Genomic DNA, 13,625 nt, shown 5'->3' with positions numbered 1-13,625 from the left:
AGAGGGCTTCACAGCAGATGGACATGAGAGAGAGACAGTGGGAGAGGGAGAGAGAGCAAGAGAGAAAGAGAAGCTGAAGATAGAGCTGTGGTTGTACCTCTGCCCAGCCAGACAAAGTCCAGCTGGCGTTGACTTGGCCAGTTAGTCAGCTAAACCTAACTGAGCTGGAGCTGACCGGGATCAGACATGCTTGGGCGGCATCCAGACCAGAGTGTCGTTTTGCAACTGTTACGGTACACCTGTCTGGTGAGGCCGAAGTCCCAGAGAGATTCCCGAGCTTGGCTGCTGCCGCTAAGTTATGTTAAGTTTCCAACAATAAAATAGGAGTAATGTGATGCTATAATAACGTGATCCAGGGGTGTCAAACATAAGGCCCGGGGGCACGAATTGGCTTGGCAATTACCGTAATTGTCGGGCTATAAGCCGCTACTTTTTGCACAAGCTTTGAACCCTGCGGCTTTTAGTCAGGTGCGGCTTTTCTATGGATTGTCCATGATTTTTGTGATATCGTAAGACGATTTGTTTTGTTTGTTCCGCTGTTGTACGGCACTACGTTGCCTGGCGGAAGGATCGGGGTTCAAGAGTGGTATGTTAGTCACATGTCCGTCCGCCAGGCAACGTAGTGCCGTACGAAGTAGCGCGAAAAACAAACTTCAAAGTAGCGCTACGCGTTCAGCGGGAGGCGTGGATGATGAGCGGCGATAAACTTGCGAAAAGCAAGTTATGCTCAACTCCACCGGTGGAATCTGACAGCGTGGAAAAGTGTGAAAGCATCCACGATCACCAACGGATTTTGAAGGGCTGGACTGCTGCATGATGGAGAGGAGGACACCACCACGGCCCTTCAGAGGGTGTTCGACTCTGACACTGACAACGAGGATTTCTTTGGTTTTGAAAGTGACAACGAAGGAGAGAAGCGGAGAGTGGATGACGAAGCCATCCTGAGCCTGTTTGTATCCGACACTGGAGGAAAGGACTTTGGTGGTTTTAGTGCGCAGGAAGAAGAGAAAGATGGTGGTGAATGACTGACTTTTCTTCTTGTTAAAGCCGTGTCACTGCACCTGAGCCTAAAAGGTAGTCCGAATCTATTTTTCTGGTGTGCTGTAGGTTACTGTTATGTACTACATGTGCAAATATGTACCCATAACTTGTTTTTCAAAATATTAATAAAAGTGATGTCTCCAAACAGCCATCTCTTTCCTGACAATTCCCTTTGTGCATATTCTCTTACATATGATAAGTCAACATTGAAACACCTGCGGCTTTTAGTCAGGTGCGGCTAATGTATGTACAAAACAGGATTTTCCCCTGATTTTAGCTTGTGCGGCTAATATTCAGGTGCGCTTTGTAGTCCGGGAAATACGGTACTCAATCTGGCCTACTGGACAGCTTTGGAAAACATGAAGAAATGCATAAAATTTGGACTTTTAGCTGTATTTTCATAAATTTTACAGCTTTCTCTTTACTAACATGGCCATTCTTGCTGCACTAACGTTCATTTGATTTTTCATCATCTACTGCAGAAATGCAATTTTTCAGCATTTCTTTGTCACATAGAAAAAGTGAGACACATTGTTGAAAATATATAATATATTTAATATATAGTTAAAAATTACAAAATAAGTATTGAAAACATCACCATTTTCCAAACTAAATATATTTCTCAGGGTGCTATTGACATTTCTCCAGGTGTCGGTAACAACCCATACAATCCATACATGTCGGTGGCAACTTGTGAAGTCGACAGTTAGCAGCATGGACGGTCAGCATCAATGCTACTTCCAAGATTTCCAATTTTGCTTTGAGAAAGTTGTGTTGTTCCTTTGCTGTTAAGAGATATCTGCGACTTGAGAACTTGCTGATAAAAACAGAAAGGTTACCATTGCTGTCTGAAGCATTTCAGCTGGAACTGTTCCTTAGACAAGGCGGGACACTTAGATAGACACTGAAGTGGATACTTCAACACCATTTTCGGTATTTTCAGTGTTAACAAAAAAAACAAACATTTATTTCCACAGACAAGTCTCCATTAAGCTGATTTTTTATAAAACTTGAGATGAGTTTTATAAAATAACAGGTGTGTTTTACTGTCTTTACATGTAGCCCTGTTTTACTGTGTAATCACTCTTTTGTAAATGTATATAGTCTTGTCTTTGTACATGCAGTGTTCCTCATGAATCCTGTTCCTTTAGGTTCTGTATTTTTTGCTCGTACCTTTTGGACTGTTTCTCTAATTTTTGTGCTTTGCCAGTAAAGACATTTCCTCATTACCTCTCCAGACTGTGTCTTGTACTTGGAACCTCTCTTGAACATCATGCCACATAACAGAGGATGACAAGTATTTATTGATTGGCAGCTTTAGTATTACCAGTAATAATTACTTTACTGACCTGAGGTGCTCAGATAGCTTGGTAGTTATTTAATAAATATTTAAAGCATGGGCATTTTGTAAGCTTTTCAGGAACTAGAATGCACTTCAGTGCAACTCATCTTAGTCTACAACATGTCTCCATGCAGTTCCTTGCAATATATACATAGAAATTGCAAAAAGGCCTGTAGAGTTTGAGCTACAGACTCTACAGGCCTCAGCTGAATGTTGCCTCATGTTAAATGTTAAAGCTGTTGACAGTACAATGAGAAAAAGACTGGACAAGTATGGCCTGTTTGGAAGGGTTGCCTGGAGAAAGAAATCCTCTCTGAGCATTGCAGCACGGGTTGCAAGCTCGCATCTAAACAAACCACAAAACTTCTAGAACAATGTCCTTTGGACAGATAAGATGTTTGGTTTTCTCCAAATGTGGTGCTGTGCATCATGGCCAAAGACAGCATATCAAGACAAATACGTCACAGTAAGCATAGTGGTGGAGGGATGATGATTTGGGATTGTTTCACAGCCAAAAGGACCTGGGCATCCTCTTCTGTACACCACAGTGTTCTAAAGTCAAACATGAGGCCGTCTTTCTACTGGATCATCACTCAGTTTTTTCACACACTTCTGCATTTTGTCTCAGTTTTTGTTGTTCTTTTTTCTTTTTATTCTTTGTTTTTTTTTTTTTTAAAGAATAAGCAGGACATTATTTTTTTTATTTCAGAAGGGTTCCATATTAGTGACAACAAGAACTTTAGCTCACCTCTCACTTGCCAGAGCCTCATTCTTGACCCTAGCTCCTGCCTTACCCCCAACATCTCCATCCACATTCGCAGGGCTGACAGAAACAACATCAACCTTATATTTCAGCAATACAGGGGACAAATGATAAACATGTAAACGGGAGAGAAAAGGTCAAAAGGGAGAAGCTTTTGTTTTAGTGTGGATGTGTTTATGTGTGTGTGGCTTCACGGTGAAAGTGGCATGTTCCATTACCCGACCATGATTTAGCTTACTCTGAGGTAATAGTCAGTCCTGGAGGGGTCAGCAGAGGGCCAGTGTGGGAGAGGAGGGCATGTAGGGAGAGAAACGAGAGGTAAACAACAGAATAAGAACTGGCTTGAAAATTGAGCTTAGCAAGAAAAAACAGATGAAAAGAGCAAGACATGAAGAAAGAAAGAAAATGAAAAAACTGGGCATTCTTCACAAAGTGCCGTTGTTGATGGACATTTTGGCATATTGGCAGGAGTGGTGCGGTTTGGGTTGGATGTGTGTGTTTTGGGCAGGCATTTGCTTTTGTGACAACGACAGGCCAGGCTGGCTGAGCCGTCACTCCAGAAGCCTTAGCAGCACACAGCCACCTGTCCACTCCTATCAGCGCTGCCTGTGTCCCTCTGTCTGGCCTCCACAAGCAGGACGGAGCGTGACGAGAGGATGACAAAAAACGAAAGCGAGAGAGAGAGAGAGTGGGGGAACAGCAAGACTGTGATGGGATGGAACAGAAAATAGCAAGAGCAAAGAGCTTTACTGTGTGATCGGAGACCGAATGGAGCTGCGTGTGAATTTGCAGTGACAGGTCTGTCCCCCTTCACCAATGCGTGGGATGACTGTCCACTAATGTCCTTCACTGTCCTCCAAGTTTCTCAGCGTGATTGGTTAGTCACAGCCTTGTCAGTCAGTGTTTTCATCACTTCAACATTTGGGTGTATTAGAAAGCCAATCCTGAGCCGGACATCCAATCAAATGCCTCTTCCTCAGATCGCCGTGCGATCGCTCTTATCATACGCAAGGCAACCAATGATTCGTGTCTGGACGGAAGTCAGCTTCAAAAATTATTTGCTAGAGTTTCTAATGGTATTCTTTTATGTGAATTATTTCTTTTTGTCTTTAAAATATACTTAAAATAATCAGAGTGTTAGGATGCCTGGGTCGTTGACACAGGGTTTTTGAGTTTATTATATTATTTATTATTTCTAGTCTTTGGTTTCTTTGAGTTCTGTCTTATGGTTTATGTCTCTGTCTTCTCTAGTTGCTCTGTCTCCCCTGTCAGCTGTATCCCCTTGTCTAGTTCGCATCTCTGTGTATCCTTAGTTGCTATATCCCCGTGTCCCGTCAGTGTCTGTGTCTGCCCTGGTCCCACGTCTTTGTTTCCTCTGTTGCAGTGCGTGTGAGTCTGTGTCTTTAGTTCAGTCTGTGTCATGTTTCCTGTTTTATTCTGAAGGTCCTTGTCTGAGGTTAATGTATCTGGTTTCGCTTCCCCTTGTCTCGTTAGGCCTGATTTGCCCCAGCTGTGTTTCCCTCCTGTTACCCATTCCCTGATTGCTCCCTCTGTGTATTTAAGCCCTGTGTTTCTCTGTGTCTGTGTTGTGATCTACCGTTTATTTTGCTGTGTGTTTTGTCTGCCTGTATAAGTTATTTGGATTCTTACTTTTGTTCTGTTTGAGTTCAGTATTAAAGCTGTTTCAGTTTACGTTTGTCTCTGGAGTCTGCACCTTGGGTCCTTTTCCTGCCTGCACACAGCCGTCACATAACACAGAGTTGCAGTTCCCTATGACATTCATCATTGTGCACCTTAAAATACACAAAAACCTTGATGCCTCTTCTTCTGGAATCTCAACAGGAAACAAACAGATCACTTTGACTTTGTTCTGTTTTGGCAAGGTTACAGCATAGTGAGGAAGAATTTTTATTTTAAGCTGTGAACAGGTACCCAAACCATTTGTTTCCAGTACACTTCGCCTCCTTTTTAAGCTCTCTAATAGCGATTGCCTCCTTTCTATAGAAGACAGCCATGAATCTGTACACTACATATGCTACATTCACAGTCAAACTGCATGTTTCTTTGTGCTTCTCTCAGACATTTCATTAATCACTTAAACAGAGGTTCCACAGGAAATGTATATCAATATGAGTACTTCTACATTTTCATAGCTTATAAATATGTTTATCTTGTGTTACTGAGTATGTTCAGGCTGTACACAAAAGTTATACGCACAGATGTTGAGTGTGTGCTTTAGGAGGCGTGTATTTCTCTCAGGAGTGGCTAAAGAAAAGGCAGAGGGTGTCCACTCATCCGTGACAGATTTAGTCATAAATCTGTCGGATTAATACACAGCCTCTCAAGGACTCTTATGGTGTATGTTGTTGAAACACAGGAGTCACTTAAAGCCAGACTCAAGGTACAATTTGTCTTTGGCTCGATTCCAGTTATTGATGTCACCAACACGTGTGTGAACACTTAAACATAAGTACACGTGCATACAGGAGAAAGGAAGCTGAAGAAAAGGTGAATGAGAGGAAGATGAAATGGAATACGGCAAATGTTTTGTTTCAGAGGACCTTTTGGGAAGATTTTTGTGTGGTAAATCTACTTTGTTTTGCAGCAGCAGACAGATATAACATCCTTTAAAGGGTTCTAGCTGTGATTTGTGTCCACTACCCAACAGGAACATTGTAGTCCTCTGCAGTTTTCAATTTACAAATGGGTTGCATTTGTTTATTTGAGACATAAAGACTTGGAAACATTATTGGTGAGCCATTTTCTCTTTTTTCCCATCTTTTTATTGTTAGCTATTTAACTGACCACCGTGGGGGAAAAGGTTTTACTGTCAGTCTCCGTATTTATTTTCATCCTACGGGGATATAAACTAACAGCATGCATCCTTTTTTCAGCTATTAAAGATGCCTCCCAAACACGTACTTCTCTCTTTATATGGAAATGGAGGTCCAAGCACTTATTTTCTGGCCACCACACTATTGTCATTCCAGGTAGATCTGTTTAGTTTACTTCTACGTCCAACTGGCTTCCCCGAGGCAACCTGTATCTGTAGACATTAACAAAGCGCACAACACCGTGGGCATAGAAAGCAGCAATGAGTTGATTTTAACTCATTTCCATCTTATTTCTAAAGGAATAGAAGAAAGATTCATTTGCTGTGTTTTTGACTGGTGGCAAGGGTGTAACTCATTGCATATGCCCCCAAGAGGTCTCTTAAAAGCATGAGTCTGAAACTGCTTAAATCCCTTGATGGAATCTGACTCATAAATTAGTCTCAAAGTGTTTCACATGAGCCAAATTGACTGATGGAGTTAAGTTTGTACGTTGCTATGACTGCCGAGGGTTTTAACTGAGAAGTGCATTGTGCTTGATGCTTGAGAGTCCATTTCTGTCTCTTCACTCACTCAGGATGTGTTGTGAGGATCTCACATTGCACCTCACCTGTGTGAGGTGTGGAAAAGAGCAAAAAGTTATTTTATTACATCCAGATCAATTCTTTCCCCATATCAGAATCAGAATCAGAATCAGAATACTTTATTGATCCCTGGGGGAAATTATTTTTTGTTACAGTGCTCCATTTTAAACCAACATTAAGACAAGACAGACAATACGCTAACTAAGAATAGTACAATATCATTGATCATTTATTGTAACTAACAAATTAATACCTCCCTTGTTTCAGAAATGCTCATATGGATCCTGCTGCTGTCTGATGCTCCAGATATATATAATGAATTCATAAGAAAGACAGCTACAAACACATGAAAGTATTAAACATATCATCTCTACAGTGCACAACAAGACTAGAAAATGCAAATATTTTAGAAATTACTCCAAAATGTGTTTAAAACTTATATATTGTTGTTTATTTAAACTTTTTTCTGTCCGGAAATGCAGGTAAATAACCGTAATTTGTTGATTTAATCAACTACTAGTTTTTGTAAAACGGTAAATGTCAAAATGTATGCATACCAACAAAAATTATCATTTTGATTCAAGAGATTGCACACACAGGTGGATTAACCATTAAAAACATGACTGTATCATGAACCTTACATTGGGAAGTGGTCTAAAAAAATTGATAAAATTATTATTGTTGAGTCTCAATATCTGATTTGGGGACATATTCTGTCCTTATTTCCGTATTTTTTATATATTTTTATATATGGTGAATATAGAAATATTCCACATGCATGTGAGGTATTCTGTGATTTCAGCTCACATACTGACACTGGCCAGAAATTCTTTGTCCACATCTCAGCACCAAAACGGATCTTCTATAAAACATAAAATATAAATGACCAGAATATGCAGAAGTCAGGTTTTGCATACCTGATTTCTTTAAAATCCAAACTCTTTTCATCTTGATTTTGTCTCTCACACTTACCTCTTCAGTATCATGTCCATGACAGACTGAGATTTTTCTAAAATTCAGTGTCACAGTAAAGTATTTACCTCAGCTAAGACAAAGTCAGTAATAGGTCAGATTAACAAGATTCACCATAGCACATATTCCATATACAGTGGGGCAAAAAAGTATTTAGTCAGCCACCGATTGTGCAAGTTCCCCCACTTAAAATGATGACAGAGGTCAGTAATTTGCACCAGAGGTACACTTCAACTGTGAGAGACAGAATGTGAAAAAAAAAATCCATGAATCCACATGGTAGGATTTGTAAAGAATTTATTCGTAAATCAGGGTGGAAAATAAGTATTTGGTCAATAACAAAAATACAACTCAATACTTTGTAACATAACCTTTGTTGGCAATAACAGAGGTCAAACGTTTACTATAGGTCTTTACCAGGTTTGCACACACAGTAGCTGGTATTTTGGCCCATTCCTCCATGCAGATCTTCTCGAGAGCAGTGATGTTTTGGGGCTGTCGCCGAGCAACACGGACTTTCAACTCCCGCCACAGATTTTCTATGGGGTTGAGGTCTGGAGACTGGCTAGGCCACTCCAGGACTTTCAAATGCTTCTTACGGAGCCACTCCTTTGTTGCCCGGGCGGTGTGTTTTGGATCATTGTCATGTTAGAAGACCCAGCCTCGTTTCATCTTCAAAGTTCTCACTGATGGAAGGAGGTTTTGGCTCAAAATCTCACGATACATGGCCCCATTCATTCTGTCCTTAACACGGATCAGTCGTCCTGTCCCCTTGGCAGAAAAACAGCCCCATAGCATGATGTTTCCACCCCCATGCTTCACAGTAGGTATGGTGTTCTTGGGATGCAACTCAGTATTCTTCTTCCTCCAAACACGACGAGTTGAGTTTATACCAAAAAGTTCTACTTTGGTTTCATCTGACCACATGACATTCTCCCAATCCTCTGCTGTATCATCCATGTGCTCTCTGGCAAACTTCAGACGGGCCTGGACATGCACTGGCTTCAGCAGCGGAACACGTCTGGCACTGCGGGATTTGATTCCCTGCCGTTGTAGTGTGTTACTGATGGTGACCTTTGTTACTTTGGTCCCAGCTCTCTGCAGGTCTTTCACCAGGTCCCCCCGTGTGGTTCTGGGATCTTTGCTCACCGTTCTCATGATCATTTTGACCCCACGGGATGAGATCTTGCGTGGAGCCCCAGATCGAGGGAGATTATCAGTGGTCTTGTATGTCTTCCATTTTCTGATGATTGCTCCCACAGTTGATTTTTTCACACCAAGCTGCTTGCCTATTGTAGATTCACTCTTCCCAGTCTGGTGCAGGTCTACAATACTTTTCCTGGTGTCCTTCGAAAGCTCTTTGGTCTTGGCCATGGCGGAGTTTGGAGTCTGACTGTTTGAGGCTGTGGACAGGTGTCCTTTATACAGATGATGAGTTCAAACAGGTGCCATTCATACAGGTAACGAGTGGGGGACAGAAAAGCTTCTTACAGAAGACGTTACAGGTCTGTGAGAGCCAGAGATTTTCCTTGTTTGAGGTGACCAAATACTTATTTTCCACCCTGATTTACGAATAAATTCTTTACAAATCCTACCATGTGAATTCATGGATTTTTTTTTCACATTCTGTCTCTCACAGTTGAAGTGTACCTCTGGTGCAAATTACTGACCTCTGTCATCATTTTAAGTGGGGGAACTTGCACAATCGGTGGCTGACTAAATACTTTTTTGCCCCACTGTACATGAACAGGGACTGGTGCATTGGGGTGTGCATGCTCTGTTACCACACTGTCAGATATACCACAAACAGAGACTGCTGATAGCTATTGCAGCCGAGTATATTCAGTAGAATTTCCTTCTGTATGTGTGTAAGTTTATAGCACAGCTTTATGGAACAACATTATCGGATATTACCCTGTTGCTTCATTCAGGTTACTCTATCGCTCTCGCTTTTTATGATATGAGTGTTTGCGTCCTTGCATTGTGCTGCAATGGCATATAATTTGCACATGCTCTCGTTTGCTTTTGTGCTTTAGCTCTGCGCTTGCTATCTGTGATGCTGAAAAGTGTACGGCACTGTAGCTTGGAGTCACACTCTCATAATCACAACTGTTCTGTTTGACAGATGTGAAATTTATTTCTGCTTCTCACCACAATCTGTTTTCAAATTTTCTTCACGTGGTAATCTATAAAGTGGCAAATGCTTCACTTTAAAGTAGAAGTGCGCTGTATGAAATTAGCTCATGCTGCCAGTTAACTTATGACAGTGTTTTCCTGTGTGAATTTTTGATGGCAGTGATTGATGTGAGGCAGCGCGGCTTCAGCTTGGCATTGCTGATGTGTTTGAAGGCTCTCTTTGTCAGCGGATAGACAGTGCAGTAACATGAGTGGCATCATACTGACTCATCAGCCAAGTGATTGCATGACTTCAGTCTTACAGGCCCTGCCTCAAGACAACCCATCAAGTATTTATACAGAGCAGGTAAAGATCAAGATTCTCTCCAGCACCATCCTGCACAGTCAGTCAATCTCATATAGTTCGAGGTGGCTTCATCCATTCTTTCTTTTTTTTCTTCTTTTTTTTTGTTTGCTCCTGCTGGTAGACAGCTGAACATTGCCCATATATCCATTAAGCCTCTGTGCTCCATAAAATTTAAAGCTATAATTCACTGCATGCCTGAAATTGCAGTGCTGACAGTGCCTGTCCCAGTGAATCAGAACTCAGATGAACGAGAGGTCTAGAGATGTCACCAACATAATAAACAGGGCTTTGGCCTACAGCCCCTTTCCTTTCCCAAGCCTGAGGCCCCAGGGCAGGGCCGAGGCTAGTCCCCGTCTAACGCGCACGACTCTTATTGATCCAGCAGGGATTGATGTCCTCCAGCGGCTGATTTAGCTCCCCCCACGGGCCCCCATGCCTTTTCTAAAAGGTTGGGCTCAGTAAAACATCCAGGTGTTGCTCTCTATAGGTTAGCAAGTCTTCCTTGCTTTTTTCCTCCTCCTCTTCTTCCTCAGTTTCAGGCTTATGCCTATAGTGGTAGTGTGAATTTCAGTCCTGACATAGTGAAGCAAAAATGGTTTGTCTTTACGAACTCATGCTTTTGGAAAAGTGCTTGCAGTAATGGGGTGTATTTGTTACTCCCTTTAAGAAACATCATTGTTCTTCCTCCTCCCTTCCACTAACATCTACCCTCATTTTTCGCTGTTTCCTTATTGTGGCCATCTCACACTCCAGCCCAGACATTTAAACCTAAATGCTCTCATTGTTTTCTTTAAGCTTCTCAGTTAGGTATCCGTCCTCTTTGATTCTGTAAGCAGGTGGAAAGTGTTTTTATTTAACATTCATTCAACATCTTTATGGAACCTTCACAGCTTGAATGAGTAATCTGAAATTTGTGGGGTCTTAAGAAGACAGTCTCAGATACTTGATCTGCAAATCTAACAAGATGCGGTAGCTGTTTCAGTTCAGTCCCTAGATGTTTTTGTGGGCTTACCTTCCTTTGCTGTGTTTCTGACCCACTCATTCTCATTCCTATGCTGCCAGAAGCAGCGGATGTCACAGAGATATGCACAAGGTGTCCCTCAGGATCTGTGCTGTGATTCACTGGTTGCAGCAGTGTAGGATGCTGTATGAGAGGCTAGATTTAATTTCGTTTTGTTGTTTTTTTTATAATTGAAGTCTTTATTTGTTTTTAACATTTCACAACACAAAAACAAACAAAACAACCAACAAACAACAACAGAAAAAAAAAACTCAAATCAGTTAACTCAAATCTTTAAGTCTAATTTCGGTTTTTTTTAATGTTTTATGCTGTTTAACTTTTTTCTCTCTGATTGTTAGTTATATTTACACACAAAGCATCTTGATCAAGTTCATGATGGCAGTTCTTGCTGTCCTGGTAATGACGATGTCTCTGACTTTGTGACTTTAGTGTCACTTTACAAACGTGAATACAACCAAAAAGTGGAGAGAAAAGTGAGGAAGTAAGAGGTTCCGAGGACAATCGTAGAGAGAAAGGTGAAGTAGAGAGATGGTTCCTCTCGCCCATTGCTCTTGTCATGAATGCAGTGTTGCAGACTAGAAGGGATGGGGAGGGGGCAATATTAATGTGCACTGTATCATTCATAACAGTAATACTGGCATCACTTGCTGCTAAATAGCATCATTTGTCAGGCGAAAGGGCTTGGTGTCACAGTGTTAGAGATAAGCATTAGAGGGATACCTACGCTACACACACACACACACACACACACACACACCCAAACACAGCTGTGTATATGTGACTTTAGAGGACATTGCACTGACTTACATTCATTTTCTTTACTCCAACCTAAACTATAACCATTAGTTGCCTTACGTTAACCAAAACATAACATTCACCTTACATGTTAATACTTCAACCTAAATCATGACCCAAAGTATTTTACACCTTTTTTCTTTACCCACAATCCTGAAAATGAATCCTAATGTTAAACTAACACAGCATAAATAACTTGAAATGAAAAAACACAGTGTTTCAAAAATCTGTAAGAAAAAAACCAAAACAAAATGATACAATTAACCACTTTTCTACAATTTGTCGTTTATTGAAATGTCTAAATCTTTTTTCTACCTTAATTTATGCTAAGAATGTCTTTCACCAAAGTATAATATCCTAATACCTCAGAAATTTCCATATTTGAGGACAAAATAAATTATGTAGATCCTATTGTCTTTATCTAAGTACACCCATTTTGCTCTGTTAATGTCTATAACCTTAGGCAAGGTTAAAAAAAATCTGTTAATAAAACAAAACTGACCCACAGGAGCCAGAAAAGAAGTTCTCAGGCAGTGTTATTGGTCTCTGCACTAAATCTCTATGTAAAAAATTTATTTATTCCAATAATATATAACTGCACACATATTTGGTGATATAATATATTAGCATCTAGAGCAGCCCTTCGTTTGTCTAATCAGGGCAGAGAATCTAACTCATATTCTCAGTAAGTTGGTCTCGGTTCATCTTTCTTCTCAGCAGTAAGAGTTAATCTTCCACAAGACTGTCTCTCATACATAGTCTGAAATGAACATTTGTTATCCTTCACTCAAGTGTATGTCTACCCACGTGGAGCAGACAATTCGTTCACAGTCGAGAGGGCCAAAAGGAGGAGGAAAAAAAACAGTTATTATTGATGACTATGGGGTAAAATGCTTAATTTGCACCGTCTTCAACCAAATTATAACTCATATTGAAAGCAGCTGAATTTGCATAAATCTCATTAGACTGCAATGAGAGGGGTTCATAAATCGTTATATTAATTAGTCATTTTTGCCACCCTTTCATAAGAAAATGGGGTGTATTAATAAAACGAGAGGGGTGTGTGATTGTGAAGCCTAATTGGTCACTGTATTAAGCAGTGTGGTGCGCAAGTGACAGATTTGATTTAGTTTGGCTTCACTTCTGTTGTCTGGCCAGGGAGGGGGGACAAGTGTTTGTGTCTGTGCAATTATTGAATGATCTGTTTATTTTCTCTTCTGTCCATGCACTCATTTTAAAAAAACAAACCTGTTCCTAATTAACAGTCAAATGCTTACCTCAGCATATATCACCCTGAGGTCAAGAGGCAGTCAAAGAAAATTACACCCCAGATTAAGTTTCTGTGTTTCCGTGAGGTTATCCTGTCTTGACATTTAGGATAAATTCTCACATTTTTGAATTTACAAACAGCATTTTTTGCATTAACAGTGTGAGCACAAATAGCAGTTACAAGGCAAAGATAAGCCCACAGTGTTTTGGTATAGTCTTCTTCTTCTTCTTCTTCTTTCGGCCGATCCCTTAATCTCCCTCCATGTCATCCAACCCGTGACAACAATCCTCCGCCTTTGTCTTTGGCCAACACAAGCACAGTTTCCACCGGCACCCTGTTGGCCAACAACACTGAGGACGGTCATTCTTAACCTGGACCCCGACCGATCATTGATGAGCCGTGTGTTTGATTTGGCAAAGATTTTTGCCGGATGCCCCTCCTGACATAACCCACATTTATCTGGGCTTGGGACCAGGGAAATACACTGGCTTGGCTGGGTTCTCGCTCTAGTCCATCCATTCATT

General features: G+C 40.9%; 1 protein-coding gene across 3 annotated transcripts in view; it reads left to right on the top strand.

Annotated features, from left to right (window-relative positions):
• The window catches only part of cdh23 (cadherin-related 23), a 195,409-nt gene that overhangs the window by 33,853 nt on the left and 147,931 nt on the right, over window positions 1-13,625 (top strand). The gene's annotated exons all lie outside the window — the stretch shown is intronic.

Source organism: Astatotilapia calliptera, chromosome 13 (assembly GCF_900246225.1).
Source record: "Astatotilapia calliptera chromosome 13, fAstCal1.2, whole genome shotgun sequence".
Lineage (NCBI taxonomy): Eukaryota > Metazoa > Chordata > Actinopteri > Cichliformes > Cichlidae > Astatotilapia > Astatotilapia calliptera.
The sequence above is the reverse complement of the archived record's forward strand: the minus strand, read 5'-3'. Positions and strand labels throughout refer to the sequence as shown.